Source organism: Ictidomys tridecemlineatus, chromosome 2 (assembly GCF_052094955.1).
Source record: "Ictidomys tridecemlineatus isolate mIctTri1 chromosome 2, mIctTri1.hap1, whole genome shotgun sequence".
NCBI classification, from domain to species: domain Eukaryota; kingdom Metazoa; phylum Chordata; class Mammalia; order Rodentia; family Sciuridae; genus Ictidomys; species Ictidomys tridecemlineatus.
In genome coordinates, this window is record NC_135478.1 from 37,781,472 (window position 1) to 37,806,363 (window position 24,892).

General features: G+C 35.1%; 1 protein-coding gene across 1 annotated transcript in view; it reads left to right on the plus strand.

The window, feature by feature from the left end:
- Znf385d (zinc finger protein 385D) overlaps positions 1-24,892 on the plus strand; it is an 826,924-nt gene that overhangs the window by 318,358 nt on the left and 483,674 nt on the right. The gene's annotated exons all lie outside the window — the stretch shown is intronic.

Here is a 24,892-nt window from a genome sequence, read left to right on the forward strand (position 1 = left end):
TTCCATAATGGTTGCACCAATTTGCAATCCCACCAGCAATGTATGACTGTACCTTTTCCCCTACATCCTTGCCAACACTTATTGTCGCTTGTATTCTTAATGATTGCTATTCTGACTGGAGTGAGATAAAATCTTAGAGTAGTTTTGATTTGCATTTCTCTAGTTGCTAGAGATGTTAAACATTTTCTTATATATTTGTTGATTGACTGTATTTCTTCTTCTGTGAAGTGTCTGTTCAGTTCTTCTGCCCATTTATTGATTGGGTTATTTACTTTTTGGTGTTAAGTTTTTTGAGTTCTTTATATATCTTGGAAGTGCTCTGTATGAAGTTCATGTCATATAGATTTTCTCCCATTCTGTAGACTCTCTCACATTATTGTTTACTTTGCTAAGAAGTTTTGTTGTTTGAATTCATCCCATTTATTGATTCTTGATTTTACTTCTTACATTTTAGGAGTCTTGTTAAGGAAGTCAGGTGCTAAGCTACCATGGTGAAGATTCGGGCCTTCTTTTTCTTCTGTTAGGTGCAGAGTGTCTATTCTAGTGCCCAAATCTTTGATCCACTTTGAGTTTTTTGCAGAGTGAGAGAGAGGGGTTTAATTTCATTTTACTACATATGGATTTTCAATTTTCCCAGCACCATTTGTTGAATAGGCTATCTTTCCTCCAGTGAATGTTTTTGGTGCCTTTGTCTAATATGAGATATTTGTTTTTATGTGGGTTTGTCTGTGTGTCATCTATTCTGTGTCATTGGTCTATGTGTCTGTTTTGGTGCCAATACCATGCCATTTTTGTTACTATCACTCTGTAGTATAGTTTAAGGTCTGATATTATGATGCTTCCTCTTTCACTCTTCTTGCTAAGGATTGCTTTGTTTGTTCTTGCTGTTATTTTTTTTCAAATAAATTTCATGATTGCTTTTTCTGGTTATATGAAGAATGTCATTGGGATTTTAATAGAAATTGTATTACATATCTTTGATGGTTTTGGTAAGATGGCCATTTTGACAATATTAATTTTGCCTATCTAAGAACATGGGAGATCTTTCCATCTTCTAAGATCGTCTGTCTGTTTCTTTTGTGTTCTGTCGTTTCACTGTAGAGTTCTTTCAGATTTTTTTATTAGATTGATTCCCAAATATTTTGTTATTTTTGAGGCCATTGTGAATGGGGTAGTCTTCCTAATTTCTCTTTCAGTGGATTCATCACTGATGTATAGGAACACATCTGATTTATGGGTGTTGGTTTTATATCCCGATACTTTGCTGAATTAATTTAGGAGTTCTAGAAGTTTTTTGTTGAAATTTTTTTGGATATTCTAAATATAGAATCATGTTGTTGGCAAACAGTGATAGTTTGAACTCTTCTTTTCCTATTAGTATCTCTTTAATTTCTTTTTTATGTGTCTAATTGCTCTGGCTAGAATTTCCAGGACTGTGTTGAATAGAAGTGGTGAAAGAGAGCATCCTGTCTTGTTCCAGTTTTTTGAGGGAGTGCTTTTGATTTTTCTCCATTTAGAATGAATGAACATATACTCTTGCATCTGGTCTTTGACATTTGATATTATGTTTGAATGATTCATTAGTGTTGTACATTGTAGTGAGGGGTTCATTTTTTTTCAAGACTATAGATATTTTTCATTATAATAACATACCAAAAAATGTGCCTGTTCTAGTGTTGATGGAAGGTTTTGGATAATGAAGCATGGACAATATAGTAACATGATTTTTGTGACTACCTGTTGTGGATATGTCTTTTGTGCTATTCTGTACTCACAGTAATAGAAAATATCTTGGTTTACAGATATTTTCTACTTATCTTCCAGCTCATTCATCTGCTCTTTAGCCGATTCCCATCTGTTTTGATAGCTAAGAACTTTAATGTATTTTTCAAATAAAAATTCTTCTTGAACCCCTTCTTATTTTCTGTTAAATTCTTGACCTGGTCATCTATTTGCTTAAAGGTCTTAATTACAGTCATTTTAAATTTTTATCTGATAACTCTACTATTTACATTACCTGTGGATGTATTTGTGTTGTTTATTTTTTTTCTTCTAGTTCTTCATAATTTTCAATTTCTTCTTTGACTCCTTTGTTATTCAGGAATGTATTATCTAATTTCCCTGTATTTGTGAATTTCCCCAAATTCCCCCTGTTACTAATTTCTAGCTTCATATGATTATGGTCAGAAAATATACCTGTTATGCTCTCAATCATCTTAATTTTGTCAAGATTATTTTGTGGATTACCGTATGATCTATCTAGAGAATGTTTTATGTGCATTTGAGGGAAATGTGCATTCCATTTGTGTTGGGTGGAGTGTTTTGTACATGTCTCTTAGGATGGATGCTTCTCATTGATTTTCTGTCTGGAATGTGTGTCTATCGCTGAAAGAGGGGTGTTGAAGTTTTCTTTACTCTATTATCATTTATGTCTCCCTTTAGATCTATTAACATTGTCTATGTATATTTAGGTGCTCCTGTGTTGAGTGCATATATGTGTATAGTTGTCATAATCTTGATTAATTTATAATATGACCTTCCTTGTTTTATTTTACAGTGTTCTTCAACCATATTTGGCTTCTTTCCATACGCTTTTTGTTTGCTCCTTTGCATTCTGTCCTGTGTAGCTTAATGAGATAATGGCCCAACTGGATAATTGCCCTTTCATGCCAGTCTCATTTCTTTGATACTCATTTATCACTGGAATCTTGGTCAATCAAATCCTGTATGCTTTGGCAGGCCAGAACTTCAATTTTTGTGAAACCCTTGAAACCCCTGTGTTTTAGGACTCTGCCTGCCCCTCTCCCTATTGTCTTACATCTTGCCCTAAGTCAGGAATCATCAAATGCCTCATGGAGGAAACCAGGGTGCCGAAAGTTTAACTCATCAGAAAGTTTTCCTTCTCATCAGGATCTGACCCTTCAGTATCAATTATTTCAGTAGCAATGTTGTGTTTTCAAATCTGTTGTCTAAAATTGCTTCAAGATTTTTTTTTCTTAGAAGAATTATCAGTCTGCAATAAGATACTTCAACGTAGCTGAAAGCGAAGTCCAAGGCTTGGCCATCTTTATCCAATGTAAAAAAATGAATACTCAAATGGATATAAAAGATAAAGCTGTTCTCAACATATAGAACAGTAAATTTTGGAGAAATCGTTTGCCTTGATTATGGGATTTTTAAAAATCTGAGTTAAACAGACCAGATCTTCTTTGCCTCTGTGTGTGTGTGTGGTGAGGGAAGGGGCAGATTAAAAGCAGCCAACAGCACCCAAACAAAACAATTAAAATAAAGAGCATTAGATTGGGAGGGGGAGCGGGGGACAAATCTTGGGATTGAACCTAGGGCCTTGTGTATGTGAGGCAAGCACTGTACCAACTGAGCTATATCCCCAACCCAATCATCTAGATTTCATATTCTCCAAGTACCATTTTTCACAAGTCAAAGCTAGAAATTTTATTTCATGATTATTTGAAATAAACGTTTTTACCATACTTAGAAAATTTCAGTCTGTTTGTATGTGTTCTTTTGGGTTTGTATGTATGGTTGTCCAACCTAAAATGTGCACAAACTCATGTATTAATATGTGTGTGCATGCATATTTAGTCTAAAATAATCAAAATTAAGTCTGCTAGTTGACACCAGTGCATTTATGTGTGATTCTATTAATTTAAGAAATCAGGAAGTGAATACCGCGAACAGTTGTGACGGCAGAGTCCATGCTGATCTAATCCAAGAAATGCTTAAATAATCAAACAAATGCATCTTTGCTATCTAAAGCTCTTCTTTCCTCTCAGTGGTTATAGATCATGAAAGTGAGTTTGGCTCTTTAGCTTTTAAATGTCTTCATGATTTTCAGAATTTGTTGTAAGTTGAATTTGTTTCCAAACAAAACACCAGTTTTCATAGTTGTGTAAAGTGTTTAGGGACATTTTCCAACTCATTTAAACCAAAACATAATTCTACCTAAAGTTCTGTATTGCAGATTATTGATTTCCTTAAATCCATTGAGGTAGAACTGCATTACTCAATATGGAACACCTACAAGAGCATACCTGTTTCTATTGCTGAAATTCCTAATGCAATCTGCAAAATTTACTCCAGAGAGGCAGTAAAGAAAGGGAAAGGAGACATAAATACTTGTTAAAAAAAAAAACTTTCTTCCATTCTCAAAGTACATTTGTAGCTTTATATAATTTCTAACTCACAGAACACAAAAACTCAGGAACTTGTAACTAGACTTTACCAAGATACATTCAGTATTTGCATTTTTCCCATTTGCTTTATTGTTCTCTCTCCCCCTTTTATCCTTCCTTCCATTCTTCTTTACATATTTTGAGCCATTCAAGGATTATTGGAAACATTTTCTCCCTTTCCTCCTAAATACATTGGTGTGTCTTTCCTCTTACCATGGAATAATAATCAAAATCAGAAAATTGAATATTTATTTAATATTTACCTATTCCACACTTTGCATTCAAATTCATTAATTATATGAGTAATATCATTTCTGGCTACTTTTCCAATGTCAAGATACACCTGCATCCAATTTCCCATTATTTTAGTATTTTATTGTGAAACCATCTTTTAGAGACTTGTCTTTCTTTTCTTGACACTTGTGAACAGTACAAGCCAGTTATTCTGAAGGATACTCCTAATTTGTATTCCTAAAAGTGTGTTTCCTAAATGCATTTGTCTACTTGGATGCTTTCTTCTTGTCTAGAAGAACATATCTAGCAAATATATCTGTCTTCTTATATTCCACACTGTTAGGATAATGACTTGAAATATTGTGTGCTCAATACTTAATTTTTCAATAGATAAATACTTAGGTATGGCATAAGGTTTACATATATTATTTCATTTTTAATTCTTGTTACAAATTCAAAGTCAATTGTCCTTAATCCCATCTTACCAATAAGAAAATTTAGGTCATTGTCTACTGATCACAAGTTACACAGAATACTAAGTTGCAGGACTAATATCAGAAACCATCTCTCTCTGTTAAAAACTAGTTTTTCCTCATGCTTTTTTCACTATCTTTGAGTAAAATTTTTCCATTTTATTGGGACAATACTTTCAGTTTCTAATACCAACTTTAGAATATATCATGCTGGGAGCTGATTTAGGGCTAACTAAATGAATGAATGAAATAAACCTAAACACTAATATATTAATTTTATTTGCTTAATATGTGAATTCAGGCATCCTCCTAGGTTCAATAGTTGTTAAGGCTGTTTCAGAGTCTCCTAGTGCTAGTCTCCATATATAGTCTGTAATAAAAATGAAAATCACCTTTGAACATAAAAGGTATTTTGTAACTTTTCAAAACCTTTAAAAGTGGAGATCTTTATTTCTTCTTTCTTTCTTTTCTCCCTCCTTCCCTTTCATTCTCCCTCCCCCTCTCCTTTCTTTCTCTCCATCTTTCTTTTTCTTTCTTTCTACTACTGTGAAGCAAATATTTAAATATTTTTGGAAGGAAATGTTTAGGAAGAACCCTGGTGGTCCTTCCCCCAACTCTTCTTTTTCTTTTTTTTTTTTTGCATTTGTAAAAATATTTTTACTCTATTGCACATGCAATGATACTATTTCTAGTTTTGTAAATGAAAGACAGAATGAGAAAATTCTATTTCACATTTGAAAGAGTTTAAACTTACCTTGATTATTTTAAAATTCTGATTAATGGAATTTTATTCTTTCTTTACTCAGGATTATAAATTAATTTGTGAGTCAAATGGACTATTGCATGAAATTGAATTAGAAGAGTTAAATAAGAGATTATAAACTAGTGTTACAGTGCAGATAGGAGATGTTCCCCAAAAGCTCATGTATAAAATGATACAAGAAACCTGAGATGTAAAAGGATTGGGTAGTGAGATCCTTAACCTAATCAATGCATTAATTCTCTGATAAGGATTAGCTGTGTGGTAACTGTAGACAAGTAGGGTGGTGAGGCTAGAAAAGGGGGCCATTGAGAGCATGCCTTTGGGGTATATATTTTGTCCATGATAAAGGTGTCTTGGGCTACTTTCCTCTTCCCCAGTCTTCTGCAGTGTTCTTTTGCCTCTCCTTGGGCCCAGAGCAAAGAAGCCAACTGTCTGTGGACTGAGAACTTATGAAACCAAAGCCTCAGATGAATTTTTCCTCCTCTAAAATTGTTCTCTTCAGGTCTCTTGGTCACAGCAGTGGAAAACTTGACAAAACAGAAATTGGTACTGAGAAGTGGGGTTGTTGCTATGACCATGTGGTTCAAAAGCTTTTAGAACTCTTTGAAATTTGTGGTAGGAATTTGAAAATTTTAGTAATGCAAGCTGCAAAAGCTTTAGAATATTGTAAGTGGAGTTTATCAGGCCATTCTAGGGGGAGTTCAGAGGATTTAGAATTCGGATAGGAATGTGGACAATAAAGACTGGGCTCATGAAGTTTTATAGGAGAAGAAATACTCTATTGAAAATCAAAGTAAAGTCAATTTGTATTGTGTTCTGCCTAAAAAGTTGTCTACATTCTGCTCATGTGAGACTTTCTGTGAGACTCAATTCAAAGATGATGGTCTTCTTAATCAGGTGGAAGAAATTTTTAGGCAGCATAGCATTCAGGAATTGCTGGTGGCTTTTAACCAAGTATATTATGACAATCAGGAGCAGAAAGGAAAGCAGGAAATTTGAAAGACTTGCAGTTTGCCAGAAAACTCTTACTAGGCCTAAAGGAGTTGTAGTAGTTAAAGAGAATATAGCCACTAAAGAGAAGCTACTAAGTATTTTACCCAGAAAAATAAGAAAGATGGCTACAGTACATCTCCAGATTGGGGAAAACCAAACCCATCTCATGCTCAAGGGTGTTAAAGAGAAAGTTCATTTGAGAATGGACCATCGAGGTACTTGGCTTTCACAGAAGGGCCTAGAAAATTTCACCATGCTCCGTCATCCAGGCACCCTGAAGGCTTGGCATCAATCAAATCTGTTGGTTCAGCAGGATGCTATAGTTGTGATCATGGAGGTTTTCAACAGGATTTCAAATGAAGATATGAGAGGCCAGAAAAATTCCAGCAGGATTGAAGGCTTTGCAAGCAGCCCCTGAGAGGGCAACCCATGGAGGAAGCCAAATCTGCAGTGGAGGCCCTTGAGATACACAGATGCCAGTACCATGGAACATCCACCAAAATAAGCTATGGGAATTAATCAGAAAAAAAGCCAAGAGGGGCCATATGCACTGCAACCAGAAAAACCATATGGGAGAACTACACAAGCTCTTTGAAGAGAACATCACAATGCCATATGCCCCAGATACTGGATGTGGAGCTCTAGATCTTGTTTGCCAGTTGAATTTCAGTCTTGCTTTGGTCCCATCCCTTCTTTCTCTGCCCCTATTTCTTCCTTTTGGAATGGAAGTAAGTGTGTGTGTGTGTGTGTGTGTGTGTGTGTGTGTGTGTGTGTGTGTAACTTGTATATATATATATAGCATATATATAACTTGCTTTTGATATTTACAGGGACTCAGACTGAGAATTTGTTCCATGTCTCAGAGGAATCTTAAGACTTGGACTTTTGGCAGTCTTGAAACTATTAAGACCATAGGGACTCATGGAAATCGACTAAATATATCTCTGCACTGTGAAATGGGCAGGAGCTTTTGGGGCCATTGGGCAGAATGTTATGGTTTAGATATAAGGTATCCCCCAAAGCTCATGTGTGAGACAATGCAAGAAAGCAAGATAGGAAAGGACTGGATTATGAGAGCCTTAACCTAATCAGTGCATTAATTCTCTGAAAGGGATTACCTGGGTGATAACCTTAGGCAGATAGGGTGTGGCTGAAGGAGATGGGTAATTAGAGATGTGCCTTTGGAGTAGTTATTTTGTTCATGATGAGAGGAGTCTCTTTCTGCTTCCTGTTGTCCTGTGTTAAGCTTCTTTTCTTTACCACACCTTTCTGCCATTGTCTTCTGCCTTACCTTGGGCCCAAAGCAAAGGAAGTGGCCACCTATAGACCAAAATCTCTGAAACTGTGAGCCCCCAAATAAATTTCTTCTCTAAAATTTTACTTGTCAGGATTTTTTGTTATAACAGCAAAAAATCTGACTAAAACAGATAGCATTTGTTGACCATTTGTTATGTATGCAGAACACTTTACCTGTAATTAAATGAATATGGTTTATTATTTTAGGTGATATGTACTCCCTTTTATATTGATGCCTTCTTAATATTTTGCACCCAGTGATAACATATAACTTTAATATTAGTGCTCATTTCTAACATTGCTCTGAGTTTGTTCTTGTAGTTTTGCTGTGAAGTTGCCCATTACTTAATCGTTATCTTTGCCAGAACCATTGTTTTTTTTATTTTTTAAATTTTTATCTTTGTATTGGTTGTTCAAAACATTACAAAGCTCTTGACATATCATATTTCATACATTAGATTCGAGTGGGTTATGAACTCCCATTTTTACCCCAAGTACAAATTGCAGAATCACATCGGTGACACATTCACATTTTTACATAATACCCTATTAGTAAACCATTGTTTTAATTTATATATTTCTTAAAATGTGGGCCTCTGGAATTCTAGGCATGCATCCATTTTAATTACCAAAGAGAAGAAACATATAAAGTTACCATAAAGAGATTTCTTGCGTACCTTAAAGGCAGAGGGATACAGAAGCTAGTGGATTCCTGGAGGCAACATTCATTTTTTTTTTTTTTTTACAAATGGCACTGAGTGTTTTTGTTGTTATAGTTTTTCAGAACAAAACTTCAGGTTTAAATGCTTTTTGTATGAATAACTAGGTTCATATCGTAGATACTTCTGGATGTTAATTTGGTAAGCATAAGGAACAGTGAGTAGGAGAAGTAGCAGGAACTCTTTCCCTTCCCTATCCTTAACTACCGATGTGCAAACCACCAACACCATTCACATACCTTCCTATAGACCCAGCACCACCACAAGGATGAAAGACAACAGTAACCTTCCATACAGATGAGAAATTTCTCCTGAATGATCACTGTGGCATAGTTATAAATGACACACAGTAGTTTGCTCAAGATGTAATGCAATGAACATTTTTCACTATGGACAAACTCTATGGAATCTCTTAGGAGAGAACACTTGGGATCATTTTTATTTTTGAACTATAATGGGACTATTGGAAAAAGATACTGCTGAGAACAAAAGACTAATGCTTGACAAAGTGTTTGCCAAATAATAATTTATAAAACACTCACTTTTATAGATGCCCTTACAAAGAGTGTACCACGTGTACAGGGAGGTTGTCATTACTACTATGCCCCTCACACATTAGACTAATTGTGAGCCCAGGATGTCTTGGAACATGGAAGTCAATTTATCTTTGTATAATAAAACATTTCCCAAGTATATGTAAATATTTTTTCACCAGGAAATACAATGTTAAAACCACAGAAATTATAAGATGATATGCTAAGCAAAGAAACTATAAAATGAAAAAATAAAATTATCATCTGTACCATAAACTAACTTTCCACAGGGAGTAGGACACATTACCAGCTAACAGCACTAGCCAGCAAACAATATGAATATTGATGACATTTCCTCCTGGGAGTTGAGTTGCTGCTTTCCAACTGAAAGAAGTCAGTATTTCCAGGCCTTCTGTTCTTAGAAGAGTGGTAAGGAACCTATTTTCCTCTACAGAGTATTTAAAACCCAGACCAAACATCTTTGTGAACATCATGTTGCTATTTATTTTTTTATTTATATATGACAGTAGAATGCATTACAACTCATATCACACATATAGAGCACAATTTTTCATATCTCTGATTGTATACAAAGCATATTCACACCAATTCGTGTTTTCATACATGTACTTTGGATAATAATGTCCATCACATTCCACTATCATTTCTAACCACATACCCCCTCCCTTCCCCTCCCACTCCTCTGCCCTATCTAGAATTTATCTATTCCTCTCACACTCCCTCTCCATACCTCACTATGAATCAGTCTCCTTATATCAGAGAAAACATTTAGCATTTGTTTTTTGGGGGGATTGGCTAACTTCACTTAGCATTATCTTCTCTAACTCCATCCATGGCATCCTACAAATACCATGATTATATTCTCTTTTATTGCTGAGTAATATTCCATTGTGTATACAGGGCACATTTTTTAATCCATTCACCTACTGAAAGGCATCTAGGTTGGTTCCACAGTTTAGCTATTGTTAATTGTTGCTATTTCTGAACAACCAACTTGGCACCTTTTCTATGATACCCGGAAGGCACCTCAAGATCAACATCTCGAAAATGAAGCACATACAGATCTTTCTTCATAAATGTGCTTCCTGCCTTGCTGCCCTCTGAATGAGTAGTCTCACCATCCACACCCTTACGTAAGTTGGTAGCCCAGAATCTGCCTTAGACCCCTCTCATACACATAACATTTACTACCTCACCAATTGATCTACACCTGAAATCCCCATTTTTAAAAAAAAAATTTTTTTTACATCCTGCACCAGGACTCTAGTTAAATACAAATCGGCTTTTTTCAATAACAGCTTCTTAAACATTTGCCGCCTGTGATTACATTGCCTAACTCTCATGGCCCTAAATCTGCCCTTCGTGCTTCAATGAAAGGGATCTTTGAAAAACACTCCATTGGCCAAATTGATGGCAAGAGTAAGTCTTCCCTTTGGTAAGCTCATGTTCATCTATTTGCTCATTTAATAATTAATCAACAAGAGCTTTTTTTGTGAAGTAGGTGCTCTTCTGGAGGCTGGTAAACCAGAACCCAGCAAGAGAGAAAAACTTCTGCCCCCTCTGGGTCTGCTGGTGCTTTGCAGGCCCCTTTCTCTTTCTTAGTCAGATTATCCACTTTGCCTTTGGGGCATGGGGTGCCTTTAAATAAAATCCCCTCTGTTCCAGGTGTCCCGGGCAGTCTCACCGGCCAGAGGCTCTTTCTCTGTACCCAGCTGTGATCCAATTCTATGTCCATCAAAGGAGGCAGTTGGCAACAGGTCTCCTTCCTGTGTTGAGAGGACTTCTGGGTGCATCCCCGCCAGTGAGAGGGGACAGGGTGAGGACCTCTGAGGGTTGTTTTCAGCACCCTGAAAAATATCACATTGAAATGAAAGTGTTCATGGCTTGCATTTTCAGCTGGAGGGGGAAATAGTGATTAGATTTTTTCTTTTTTTTTTTTTTTTACTTTGATCAGAAACACTGTGATGTTCTACAATTTTATGAGTTATTTTCTCGTATCATTTTGGCCTGACAGATGGGGGAAAAAAAATCTTGAAGGAACAATTGCATTTCTTTAAATGCGTTCAGCATCTTCATTTGTTTTTATTTGACAGTAACGTTCAGTCCTGTTATTTGAAGCATGCCTTCCTGTATGTTAGAAGCACTGCACTTCATTCTGATTTGCTAATTTAAATAGATTTCTGAATGAAGGAAAACACCGGGATGGTAAATCGTTGTCTTCTAGGTTTCTGTCCTGGATATTTTGTGTTATTTGTGATTCTCTAAAATCAAAAGCATTTGTGTTATTGAACTATTGGTTGTAAAATCACTTTAAAAGTAACTTTATTAGCTACATGGAATAAAACAATAAATCTGAGGAGTCTGTATTTTATGTTGCAATCCCAGTAGGTATTATTTTGTAATGCTGCATTATGAAATCTCAGGGCCTTAACGGAAGAACATTATGGTTTTTATTTTTTTCCCCTTACAGAAAATGTAAAAGTGTTTCATTTACCTTGAATGGATTTTTTTCCCTTGGATTATTTGTAATGAAAAAAAATATATATCCTTGCATATTGTTCTGTTAGGAGAGAAAAACAATATTGTGAATATCTATGGTTTATATTTAGCCAATTCTCTGATTGCTGATCCCAAGCCATTTCTCTCCAGCTTAATATTTATTGGAATTTTTATTTCAGTTGTAAACTTCTCTGCAATAATTTGGAAAAATAGCTTATCCAGTTATTATATAATTTGACAATAGAATCTAGTTCTATCCTGGGATTATATTACAGGTAAAAGTGTTCATTTTCATTGACTGGAAGCAATTGTTTCATTTGCATTAGGTACATAGAGTTTTTGTCAGTAACAAATGAGAATAATAACATCAATAGTATAGGAACTCTCTATTTATTAATCCCACATGTGTGCTCAGGATTGTGACACCATATACATTCAATCAAGTTTGAACTTTGGTCTGACAATCAAGTTTGAACAATGTTTGGTTTGACAATGATGGTCATGTTCTGTCTGAATCTCTATTTTTGCTGTTCACTGCCTCTAATTGTAAAATATATGACTTTTTATTGTGATCACCTCATAAAATGATATTTCCCTTTATTTGTACAAGCTAATATTGGTAAATAAAGAATATGATCTAGAAGGCTTAGTTCTACTGAATTTGCAAAGGAATGAGGAAACACAGGTTTTCAAGCTGGATGCCTGCACATATCCATTCCAAAGAATTCTAACAGCTTTATTAAAAGGGGTGTTTGTGTGACATAGCACACCAAAGGTATCTAAAAAGCAGGGTGCTGATTTAAGCAAATTGCTTCATCAAGTAGTGTCTGCTATGGAACCCCTGTATTGGTGGTACATTAGCACACTGAATGGAACTAGTGAAGCTTCTTCTGGGACATTTTATTTAGCAGTTGAGTAGGTAGTAGGTTTTGGAGGGAAGAATTATGGGCTAGATAATAGAACCAAAGGGGGAAGAAAACCAGTGCACAATGTTGGGTAGCCAACTAACCCATCATCAGATTTCAAGGAATAAGGGGAAATCCATATGGGACGAAGTGGAATGGAAATAAGAGGGGTCCAGATGGTGAAATTTAGAGGCAGAAGACTGCCTGCAGTAATTGCTAAGCCAAGCAGCACACCCTTCCAGCAAGATCTTATGCATGTCCTCTGGGATCTAGGGAGTCTTGTGCCATGTGAGCTTATAGAGGTAGAAAGAGAGCAATTTTACATTTAAGGCCATTCTGTGGGATTGTAGCTGAGAGATTTTTCCCTCCTAGGAGATTGTTCTCCATTTGCAGACACAGGTAAGAGCTATTATAACACCAAGAGAGTTCATTGTTCAAGTAGGAAGATTTATGAAGCTCAGCAAAGGGATAGAACCTGGTGCTTTGGAATCAGGAAGCAATAAATTTGTTGTGGAGTCATAACCAGAATGAAGTTTTGAAACAGAACTGGAATTTTAAGGGAAAAGTATAGTTGGGAACCACAACTGAGTTAGGTCACTTGTGGGGTAAGGACAGTCTTAATACAGGAAGCACTGAGAGTCCTAAGGCTAGCACAGAGTATATCCAGGGGTAAAAAAATCTTTAAATCAAGACTAAATGGGTTACCCATTTATACTGTGGACCACAGTATAAAACAGATTCTCTTGCTTGAGGCGTGCTTCCATTGAAGACCTGGGATTTGCATTTGCACTAATGTATCCCTCTTTCAGAAACCAGAACTATTATTCTGAGATCATTTGTAACATTATTCTGAGAGACACTGCTTAGCATAATAGTTCTTTAATTACCAGAATTATGCATCACTTTTTACTATTGCACATGTATACCTTAAAAGCAGAAGGTACATTCATCACTGTGAACAAGTTTCTCTAACTTATTGATTGCTTTAAATATGTTGCTCTGGTGGCCAAGAACTCACTCCCAATTATTGGAAAGCTAAGTATAATGGAAAGTATTTAGTTTTCCCAAGGTCACTTCTTAGTCCTCTGTTAAATACTTACAACTGGATCAGTACAGTGGGTCACTCCTTCCTCTTCTTTCCCTACTTGAACATTATCATTTTTAAACCTGCCTCCTTCTTATTACTATAATACAATTAGAAACTGAGTAGGACTATCACGTGTGTAAAAGAAGCCACACATAAATAAGAGTTTACAGAATTAATGCCGACGCTTAGCATGAAAGTAGAAATAACTTCGTGATTATATGGAAGTTTTTCTCTCCAGTTAAATATTAGGAAATTAAATAAATTGAATCAGCCTTCATCATGTTTCTCTAGCTCTTTGCACAGATTCTTAAAGCAATGGTTTCACAAGACTTAGTAGTATGTTAACATTTGATCCTGACACATTTATGTTATTTTAAAGATAAAATCGTACAGAAAAGCAAAGTTTCTTTCTAGATGAAGAATGAATAATCAACCTTTAGTAAGTTTATGAGTGGAATTCAATTATTAGAGTTTTATCTCAGTATTTTAATAACTGTCTTTCAGAAATAATATTTCATTTTGGTTTAGAATCTTAATTCTTATCTATAGGTTGAAAGACATTCAAACAAGATACTGTAAATTGATAATAGCTACATTAAGAATGTCTAAAGCCAGCATAAAGTTTGAAATACTAGATGGAAAATAGGAGGAAAAAAGACCTAAATCTTTCAAACCCACTGTTTAGAGCTGCTGTAATAATTTTCCTGGGCTCTAGCAATCTGCCAACCAGGTAAATATGCCTATAAAGTATTCTCACCATTCACTTTGATTTATCTTTGATAAACTGAAACTAATAATGGACTGTAACATCTAAACAAATGGGGTATTTCATCACCTCATTTAAACAGTTTCTATCACCCCTCATGTTATCAGCATAGCTGACAAGAAGCAAAATTAAATTAATGGACTTTTTTCAATTTTGTATTCTGTTTATTTTATTTGGGTTTGACCTGTTTGTTGCTTGCCTTTGAGATCAAGAGAAGAAGACTATTGTTAAACTTAATTGTCTAATACTTCTTGTTATCATGAACTCTAATATTAAATGATTATTTTAAAACGAGCTCATTCAACTAAAAGTTTCAAGCTGTAAGTTTGATTACTTTTTTACTTATAAGTAGTCAGTGTTAGGCCATGAATTTAAATGCTGTTAAAATAAAGTAACAAATACATAAATAACTATTGTCTTGAGTTATTATTGTCATATCATCACTATGGTTTAAAAAAACAGTAAAGCACTAATAGTAAACTATGTTTCCTACTATAGTACAGGTTTTTTCTACGATGGAGTACACTTTCATGTGAAATTAACTTGTTTAGATATAGACCCACTGAAAAGTAAATTGCATATTTAATTGACAGTAAATGGGAAAGAAATATGAACTGTATCAATATCTATATGTTTTAAGTTGGTACATGTTAGAAATTCACTTAATAGTACATTGCTAGAAGGGTTTTCATTATGGACAGGAATAGTCTAAATTTCCTCTATGTATGTTCAATCAATTTATTTAGCAAAGAGAAAAAAATAAGAAGTATAAATATTAGAAAATTGGAGCTCAGACTTGGCAATATTATTAAGACACTTTAAAAGAGCACCATAAATGCACTACATAATTATTGATTATAAAGCAAGTATTGGAAAATTAATGATTTTTCTCTATACTGATTCCAGATACATTCAAGAATAATTTAGCATGATAGGAAACACTCCCTTATCCTTGTTGGAACCTTCTTCTAGCATGACTGGAAGATTCCACCAGGCTGTCCAAGTTTTCCCAGGTCTGACCTCATTAAGAAAAGTTTGGAGGTCTCATCTCTGCAGCTGCATTGGAGCTGAGGAGGATGAGTCTCATTGCAAGGATACTAGATGAGTGAACTTGATGGATCATTTACTTGTGGGAAACCTCAAAAATGTTTCCTTCTTTGAATTGTAGAAGAGTTCCATCTCTGAGTCATTCTCATAGTATTTAGCATGTGCTACTTACATAAGTGACATGCAGTGGACATTTAATAAAGACAAAGTGAACACTTCCACCACCATAACTTGATGAGTGGATCCAAAACATTAAGTTTCATGAGGGTTAATGAAAGCTTAGGTGGAGCCTCTGCAGCTGGCTGACTGGGAATTTAGGAATAGACTGGAAAAGGTAGGTAGGTCCAAGTTCTTGCTTAGTTTCTCACCACCTACTGGTATTGTCTTGCCCTGGCTTAGGTATTGATCGAGGTGATTCTGGATCCAGTGGTATGCCCAGGACTTCCTGGACAGCCCCGGATGGTTAAGAAATCACATGGTTGAACCATATTTGTTAGTTAGTTTGGAGAAATGGAGAGGGAGAATATTAGAGACTAGAGGCCCCGTTCCTCTCCCCATTTCTTGGGGGTAGTTATCTGCATTATCCATCTGGTTTTGTTCTTCTTTTCATGCCCTGTACTACACCTCATAGGAAGTTAAGAACCTTAGCTGTCATCTCCTATATCACTTTTCTCCCCTGTGCCATGTTTAAAACAAAGCAAGCAAGAAAGGTAGGAAGTCAGTTCCCAATCGTGTTTTGTGTGTTGCTGGGGAAGGAGGGATTTCATCTAATTCTCCTTTTCTTAAGGAAAGAGTTTGTCACAGCTTTCCACGGTGACATTCCACTTGGAGTAGTGGTAGGGGACAGAGAGATGCAAGTGGAGGGAGCAAGATGTTAAGGGAATAATTCTATAAAATGGTCCTGCTGTGCTGAACCCCACATGCTTTCTTTTACAAGAAGCAATTTCCCTGCAGCACCCCTTGGCTAGAGTGGACAGGAAATGTCACATTCCTCAGCAAACTGCCTGTTATCTGTAGGAGAAATGCAGACCTGCAGTCATGTCAATAAGAAAACAAAAGTCACCCTGAAGGGAGAGACCTTTGTGACTCATTCAACAGAACATATTCCAGAGCTCGGGGAAATAAGGATAATTCCTTCTAACCATAAATCTGTAAGGATTTGTGGCTAAGAATCCAATCAGAATCCGTCTGCATGGTCCAAAGTGACTGTGGCATTGGGGACTTGAAAGTCTGACATCATCCTGTTGTGGGTCAAAAGATCCCCAATAAAACTGGATTGCAGGTGAGGCACATTGTCTCTCTCCTCTCTGAGAGGACCCACTCTCTTGCTTCAGAGTGTCCCCTTTCCCTTTTCTTGTCCCTTCAACAAACTCATGCCTGCTACTCTGAGCAACATGTCTAAAATCTTTTTGACTTGATCACAAGAATCAGAGTTTGAAAGGGGCCCTTTGTTCTGCCTCAGTTTCTCAGAAAGCCCCAGCCCTGTAACAATAGGACACAAAAACTTCTATTAGTGACCATAAAATATCTTGACTTTTCATGATAAAACACAGTTGTTTGAAGGTCGGGTTTCCATACCATGCATGTGTGAGACAGTTCAAAGGATTTCAGTGAACCCACAGGGACATCCCTGGATGTTTAAAACATTTTACAGGCTGCACTGCTTGTCAAACATTGCACAAATAACTTGCTGGTGTTTGTTTACAATTTCAGCATTCAGCCATGCTACTATCTCTTTCATGATGTTATTTTCTCCAAAATTTTAGTTTTTAGTAGTTGATGTGATAAAAAGAAGTACATTACAGAGGTCAATGAGGAACAGATGAGGGTGGAGAATTCCAGTCTACTCCAAAGGTAGAGAAATTGTGTGGGGTCAATGGGCACGTGCATCTAATTAGAAAGTGATTGTGATTTTTTTTTTGTTCTCAAATTATCTTTTACTTTCAATTAATATACTGCATATTATTTAATCATATAGTTCATTTCTAGAACATTCGTTGAGTTGTTTGGACCTAACTACTTAATGAACAGGACCCACATTTCTTCTGGCCTAGGATATAACAGTAAAAATGCCATAAAATGAGCTATTTGGAAAACATTTGGATTGAGGAGTTACTCTGTTTTCAAGGCTTCTTAGATTCTTATGAATCTAAGAAAAAACTGAGATGTCCCATCCTCAAATGTATCAAAAACTGCAATTTGGAACAAACAGATTCTTGTGTAGTTACTTGAAGCAATATACAGATAGACATAGATGAACATTAAGATAAATTCCATCTGCTGTGGATTAAACATATCCTAGTAAAAGTGTGTGAAAACCAAATATTCAGCATTTGAAGTTGTCATTGTTAAGCTAATACCCTTTCCATAGCAAAGAATGAGGTACCAGGTATTTGTTTACAAAGCAAAGCACTGGAATATTTTGATTCAAATCAGGCTTTCTGGTGTCATTGTCTCCTAAATGGGGGTAGAGGCAGCTCTTATCCCAGAATTAAATAAACTGGACTCCAGTCTGATTTTTACCTTAAGGAATTCAATCAGAAATAATTTATGAATCCTCCTGTCCTTAATTCAGATTTTTACCCACCCCTGTTTGTCCATGATTTTACAAATATGGACAAATGGCAAAGCTCATTGAAAAGTCGTGCATTTTAAACAATTTTGTGCAACTGTTTTGCAGGAGATTACATGTGCTTTTATTGTGTGTGTGTGTGTGTGTGTGTGTGTGTGTGTGTGTGCCTGCCCACTCTCATTTCTTCTTATTCTGCTGCAGTATCTTTATGCAAGCCTAAATAGATTATTCTCATAGACCCCATATTCATTTCAGTTGTGTGGATATAAAGAAAACGAATGGTTTTAGTTCGTGAATGTTAAGAAAATGAATGGCGAGGTATAGTATTTGCCAGTGTTTGGAAAAAGTTTCTGTTGAGCCAACAATGTGAATTTATGCCTTTTTCCTGGAAGTTATGTTAATTGAAAATATTCAGTAACAACCAAAGCTACCGAGAGAGTTTCAGTCATTTGGTGAGACTTTTAAAAAAAAGTTTCACACAGAGGTCATGATTTAGTCTACTGAGTTGACTCAGGAGGCTTCAAGTGTGTCATAATGATTACAGTCATAAAAGATGAGCCATGGGGTAGTGATGTAATGAGAAAGCAGAATGGAACTTGAAGAGCCAGTCATTTCCACTTTTTTCCAAGATACTTTACTGCTACCCCAAACCTAAATAGTTCCCTGTTGAGTTCGCTGCAACTTTTCAAAGGAAAAAATAGAATATTCTCAACTCTAGCCTATAGGTTGTACTGCTTGGAATGTGTGCTTCCCACATGACCTGTACAGATGTTTTATTACACTTCCTTAGACAGAGACAGGGAGGAAAGGAGACACCTGAGGAAACTCTGGACAGCAGAGGAGACAATATTATAGAATACTCAGATTTGATCATTGTGGTAGTTTGTAGTCCAATAAAGAACATGTAGTTGGGAAATAAAGAAGCCAGCCACCTGTCATCTTGAATTTGTGTTTGCTAAATATGTTCAGGTAGGGGTGAGGAAGAGAAAGTGTTTAAGGCATTGTGAGAAACCTCTTTGAAAGTCTGAGAATTGAGCTTATAGACAGTACAACCTTTCCCTATAACAAGCAATTTTATCTCTGGATTCCAAAATTTCTTTCTATAGCATTTAGTTTATCTTTGCACGTGAAAGGTAACCGATAGGTTCCGTAAATCATTCAGCATCAGATCCATGGTTTATACTATTGTATGACAAAATTTTGATGCCAATCCTCAACATTTAATTTATAATTATAAATTATATGAGTCAACCATTTTGAGTGATTATTTTGTGCCAAACTCTAAGCTAGGACTTTAATTTGAATTATTTAATTACTCTAATTATCTCTTTTTAAGATGAAAAAACCGAGGTCCAGGGAGATTCCAAAATCAACCAACATAAAGTGATGGATTCAGGACTCTAGCCCTGTAACCTTAGAGCCATACCTGTCTATTTTCCTTCACATTTCAGTAAGTTTTACATTAGGCTGTAGCTCAGAATTAAACATTTTTTGCATCATGTTTATGTTTATTAATGCCTTCCCCCAATAAAGGTTTTTATTAAATCTATGATGTGCCTAAGAATCAAGAAGGTTGTCTCATAGAATAAAACAAAGACCCCAGATCTCAGGGGTGGGGATGGATGTGGGGCTGCAACCAGCCAAGGGAACAGACATCACTGGGTGGGGAACCCCACTGAATATTTAATGAGAGGTCAGACCAGGATCTCAAGCCCTGGAAGAGGAGGGGATTCCATTGTGGTTATACTATGTAAGGATTAAAAGCAACTTTGTAAAGGGGAAGTTATGTGACTACTGGCACGTAGTTGGGTAAAATAAATCCCATTGCTGGTTGCTAAAGGAAGATTTCCGTTCACTCTGCTGAAAGTTTGGCTTAAAGGGCTCCCTTATAGGTAAAGGTAGTAGTTCATTATTGACTTCAGCTGGCTAGAAATAATTATGAGGAAGCATGACGTCCTCTTTTAATATCTCCTAAGCAAGTGCCGCAGAAATGAAATGCTTTTTTTTTTTCTTTCTATGGGGGCTAGACAAAAGAGTATAAACTTGAGAGGTTGGGAAACTACATTTAAGACAAGAATTTGCAAAAGGCAGTATACACATAAAACACATTAGCATTTAGAGGGTTTATTTTCACAGGTAGTAAAGATAGGACCTGAATAAAGATTATGGAAGTCACCAAGAGCTTCACTTTTTTAAAAAAAGCAGAGCTCTGTGATGGACAAAAATGAGTGGAGAGAGTAGGAGGAGCTTAATTCAGAAAATGGAGGACTAGATGTGAAGGCTCAGAGTGGAGCCATTTAGAATCTATAGCATTCAAATCAGATACCCTATACCCTATGCTGACAGACCCAACAGTAAACATGGCCGCCCCAACACACAGGACAGAAGTAGCACATTGGGGAGCCTGATAGACCTCTATATGTGAGATCTGTCCAACAGTTTCTAAACCCCAGTGAAAAATCCAGAAGTGTGTTTGTGATATTTTGCTAATATATATATTTTCTCCTAAGAATTCTTATAATTAAAATGGAAAAAAAATTAGGATTCCAACAGAATCTGGAGCAAATGATAAGCAGCTAAATCACAAAACAAATGGTCCATAAGCATATTAGATATCATGAGTAATTAAATGAAAATTAAAGCAGAAACTAATTTTTTAGACAATAAATAAGAACAAGAAATAATGCAGTGTTGTGAAAAGTATGGAAAAAACAGATCTTCTCACCCCCTCATGGAGGAGTTGTAAATGGGCAAAGCCTGTCCTGGAGGACAATTTTCCCAATATAATTAGCTGAACTATCATGACTGTTAGATTTTTAAATTTTTCTTTATTTTGTCCTGAAAGCCCATACAAAGTTTCTAGACAGAGAAATTTCTTATTATTTACCGCATAACAAATGTAATTATTTCTTATTGATGACATTATGGTTAATTTACATTATGATTTTTCCCTTCTACATCTTTCACATTTTCCATAGTGAACTACAGAATTGAAGAAAGAATGACAAAGTCTGAAATAAACATTTGACTCATGAAATTGGGAAGCAAAACATGGAGAAAATATGAAGCTTATAATAGAAGTTAAAGAATTAGAAAAATAAAAATTTTATATATATGTTATATATAAACATTCCAATCTGTTACAGAAATGTAGTATATTTTGGACATAAATGGAAGACACAAATATACAATATTAAAAATAAGAACTGCCTGGCATGGTGACTCATGCCTGTAATCCTAGTGACTTGGGAGGCTGAGGCAGGAGGATAGCAACTTTAAAGCCAGCCTCAGCAATTTAAGCAAGGCCCCAAACAATTCAGTGGGACCCCTATTTGTAAACACAATAGAAAAAGAAATCTGAGCATGTGGCTCAATGGTAAGCACCCCTGTGTTCAATCCCTGGTGCCAAAAAAATTTTTTTAAATGAATAAATTAAAATGAAAATTGGAGTAGTTATATGAATAGATGATGAATCTAAAAACTTTAGAATACTAACTTTCAAGGGGACTGAGGAATTTAAGGAATTTAAAATCAATATTAAAGAATTAAAACGATTATCAAAAAAGAAAGAAAATGAAAAGAACAAAACAAAAACTTGTTTCCTAAAATAGTTTGAGCAGGAAGTTTCATTTGTTTTTCAGATTTTATGTTATAGAGTCACTATTGAAAACTATTGTTTTCTTAATTTATCCCAATAACTTTTTTTAAAAATTGGAGCATATATAAAATTTATTGACATAATTAGGAAACAGAAGTCAAGATAGTTTTAAAAAAGAAGAGAAACAAGGGAAGATTACACTGTTATATATTATAAAGCTTTAATAATTATAATGGTTGATACTGACATGGCACAAGGTAAATATTAATTGGTGAAATATATTAGGTAATATAGGATCAAACACAAAGGTATATGAAAATTCAATGTAAAATCAGCACATCAGTAGTGTTCTCTCAAATGGTATCAGAACAAAAAATTAATTATACCATATGGTATGATAACACAAAACCTAAGTCAAATACTGATTCATAAATAACAAAGTTCTAAATATTAACAAATATATAATCCAGGCTTAACCAAGGCCATGCTAAGTGTAACACTGAAACCATAATGTAAAATGTTGCTAGGTCTCGTACATTGACTAAAGTGTAAGGGATAGAGAGAGAGAACATGATAGCATTACACCAAAAGAAATTCATGAAAATGAGCAATTTGTAAAAACACATGGAAGCACTTTGATCTATGGTTATTCTAATGTAATGTAAATTTACCAATAAGTATAAATAATCAAGTCATGATGTATTTTAATTAGTAATTTTCTATTGTGTATCTGTCAATGTGTATACGGTGTTATAAATAATATGTTCTGGCATTATTATATAAATGCAATATGAATTATTAGAAAATTTCATAAGGGCCCATCTGAAACAATCTTATCACCTTTGGCCCAACAATTCCAGTTTGAAAAAATTGTGTTAATGAATAAATAATACAGATTTACAAAGTATTTCTCAGGCTTGCTTACATTGACATTTTGTCAGCAGTGTCAAATACCCATTTTCCCCTATATCCAAGTCAGTTAATTGAATTTAAAGTATGATGGTAGATCTACACATTGCAATACCATCTTCTTTAAAATGCTTTCATAGGAGATTATTTACAAAACTAAGAAGTAATTCTTAGTACAGTGTGAAGTGAAAACAAAACAGCCTATGGGAAATTTCTATTTTAAGATATACGTAAGAGAAAATTAAGTTCAAAGCTGCTGTTGAATGACTTCTCGTGTTTAGGATATAATAAATGCAACTTGAACATTGGGGTACCTGTAAAGTAATAGATGATTCAATGTAGACTGCTCTATATGTTGATTTTCCTTGTATGTAATGCAAAGAACTGAATAGTTACTGAAATATTTTATAGACAAAATGTAAAATATTTACCTAGCAACTGTTGCAGTATTCACTATCACTAATTGTAAATATCATTTTAAAGAAAGCATGGAAATAGTTAAGTTAAAAGTTGGCAAATCAAGGAATCAGTGCGTCCCTGAAAGAAGAGATCCTAATTTGTGGCTCACTGGTGTCTGACTTTGAAGAAATACATAAATATATTTGGTGCATTGATCCATGACCTGAGCGGGGGGTCAGCTAAATCAGCTAATTTTCCATGTGAATATACACACTGCATTAAGTAAAATTAAGAGATGATTACTGGGTTCAGCTTAAATTCATAGTACTGTGAACTGACTTCTTAATTTTTAGAGAGCCCTGAAATTGAACAGCGTAATTCAAAATGTGAAACTGACTCTTATTACTGTGAATTCCTTAAACAGGAAATGAAGCATAATCACTAATGTTTCTGGAATAAACATATAGAATTAGGTCATCAACTTAATATTTCGGGGCATAAATTTAAATGACTTCTCCTTGAGGGTATTTTCATAAAGTTTAGTAATTTGGTGATAGAGCTTAATATGAGTGTTCTAGTTATGTGTATGATTAAGATGGTACATCAATTAGGCATGGGATCATTTGAACACACATAATACATAAGATTACTGAGCAAACTGATACTCCAATGAAAGCACTAAATATTCTTTTGAAGATAAGTGTTTGCTATCATATAAAATTCCAGCAAAATTGACATTTGTTCAACTTGCTTTGTATCATACTCTTTTATATGATCAAAATAGTTGAATCTTGATTGATAGCCTTCCAATTAGCTGCTATTCTTTCTGTTTTAGAGAAGTTTAAATCAAATTTTCAAACAAATTGGTGAAATTCATACAGCTAGTAAGTAGAAAAAAAAACAATCTTAAAATGTTTGCTCTTCCAGGCAGAAAACATACAACTAACACAAATCTCACCATATATGTACATTTTCACATTTGGATACCCATATGAGTTACAACAGCTCTTTCACAATTCAGATAATTTTGGAAGATGAAAATATACTCATAAATTTTATTAAGTCAGATACTACTTCTGCCAGCCAGTGCCTGCGTGACAGAAAAATGTGTGTGTGTGTGTGTGTGTGTGTGTGTGTGTGTGTGTGTGTGTGTATGTGTGCACATGCATATATATATAAAACAACAGTCATCTAGTCTATGCATTCAACATTTGATAAACATTAGCATTATGCTGTGTGTTTTCTAAGTCTTCCTATGCATAAATTGAGAATATGAGCATTTCAAATTGTTCATATTTATATTGCATTTGTAATGTTTTCTATGTAAATGAGAATTCCCAACTCACTGTGACTTACCCACCTACACTCATCTATAAAATGAAGAGGAAGGTCATGATCTCACAAGTTCCCTTTGTTGTATACTCCAACGCAAGCACTAAATATGCTTTTGAAGATAGGTGTTTGCCATCATATAAAATTCCAGCAAAATTAGTCTTGTAATTCTAATTATTGATGAATCTGCTCATTTATTTGAAAAAAAATTAATTGTGTTCAGAAGATATTATCAGATAATAATCTGAATTTGACTTTCACATAATTTCCTAGGGGTAGCTTGAAAGACATCTCTCCTACCTCACCCCATAAAACTTAAAGAGTGTTTTCTTGTTAAAGATGGGAAGTTAAGAAATTTCACATTTCTGAATGATTCTATAAGCCCAGTTGTTCTCCCACCCTGCAGCTGAACTGCTTTGGAAATACAATGTGCAAAGCTGCAGATTAACAGTACTTAGATGCACAGGGTTGATGTAATTTCGGGCTGCTTGAATTAACTCTCTCTGACAAGCCTTCCCTTGCAAACCACCAGCAGCAAAGAGTGTCTTTGTCT